The 1,505-nt window shown below is 56.0% G+C and overlaps 1 pseudogene; it reads left to right on the forward strand.

Annotated features, from left to right (window-relative positions):
• Positions 1-1,505, forward strand: part of LOC119293635 — a 26,604-nt pseudogene that overhangs the window by 4,527 nt on the left and 20,572 nt on the right.

Below are 1,505 nucleotides of genomic sequence, written 5' to 3' on the forward strand. Positions count from 1 at the left end.
GTCGATGCCGAGCACCCGAGCGCGGGTGGAGAGACGACACCGACGCTGCGGCAGTGGTGACGAAGAGGCCGGAGCCGACAGCAGGGCGCGCAGCCCCGCGCGGTCGCCTTGGGGGCGTGTCGATGTCGAGCCCCGAGCGCTACCGGAGAGACGACGGCGACGCCGCGGTGATGATGAAGAAAATGGCGAGGCTGACTACGGGGACGCGCCGTCCCGTGCGGTCGCCTCGGAGGCGTGTTGATGTCGAGCCCCCGAGCGCTACCGGAGTAATGGCGCGACGCCGCGGTCATGTGGCAGCTTGACGGTCTCGTCGGAGTCGGAGGGGAGCCACGTCTGGAATGTGCTTCCGGCTAGGACCTCGAGCTGCCCCACGGTGGGCGCCAACTGTCGTGGTGGGCGCACGGCAGATGCCATGGGATGGCTAAAGAGAGGAGAAGGCTCGAGGGCACTGGTGGGCTCCAGAGACGAGGTTGGCATGAACGAGCGCAGGACGCAAGATATACCCAGGTTCGGGGCTCTCCGGAGAGATAATACCCCTAGTCTTGCCGAGTGTGGTTTTTATATAACAGTACAGAGTTGCTCCTAGAGCTGTATCCGGATGAATGCTACTCCCTCCATTCCTAAATATAGGGTGTATAGTTTTTGGCACGGAAATTAAAGAACGCACGTGGAGGGAAAATTCCACAAGTTTTGGGCGATATTACACCTGACTAATTGACATGAGAAAATAGAGGAGATTGCCTAATATAAGAAGATGTAATCAAATCCCTGAAAAATTTATCCAAACGAGTGGTGCAACACAATACACCTTATATTTCAGGTTTTTTTCTCAAAAATCTATACACCTTATATCAAGGAACGAAGGGAGTATATGATACTAACCTCATGTATGTGTGTGTGTGGCCGAAGCAAGCAAGCATGCTCTAGTGGCCGAATGAGTGTGGCGTGGTGTGTGAGTCCCTGGATGGATGGACGTGTGAGCGTGGCCAAATGAGGCTGAGTGTGTGTGGCCTTCCCTGGGTCACTTTATATACTAGTGCCCAGGGACAAGGGATGGCCCACACATCCACTACACTATTGGGATGTCATATGATGATGCAGACTACAGTGCATCACTATTGAAGCGTAGTGAAGTGTCACATGATGCAGGAACAGTGCTGGTTGCTCATCTACAGTGCTCCACTTTAAAGCATAGCCATCATGTCTGCGCAGGTCCGACGGGGTCTTAGTTGACTTGGCCAGATTCCAGCCGGACGGGCTCAACCCGGACGAGCCTCAACCCGGACAACTTAATCTGGACAAGCAGAACCCGGCCAGGGAGAACCCAGATGGGCTCAACCCGGCCAGGTCAACCCGGCCAAGGTCAACCCGGACAGGTCAACCCGGCCAGGGTCAACCCGGACAGGTCAACCCGGCCAAAGTCAACCCGCCAGATTCCAGCCAGCCAGGAGGCACTCTCCTGGCGATGTTTTGAAGCGTCGCTTCGCCGTCTTGGGCATACCGGG

The sequence above is a fragment of the Triticum dicoccoides genome, chromosome 4B, assembly GCF_002162155.2.
Source record: "Triticum dicoccoides isolate Atlit2015 ecotype Zavitan chromosome 4B, WEW_v2.0, whole genome shotgun sequence".
NCBI classification, from domain to species: domain Eukaryota; kingdom Viridiplantae; phylum Streptophyta; class Magnoliopsida; order Poales; family Poaceae; genus Triticum; species Triticum dicoccoides.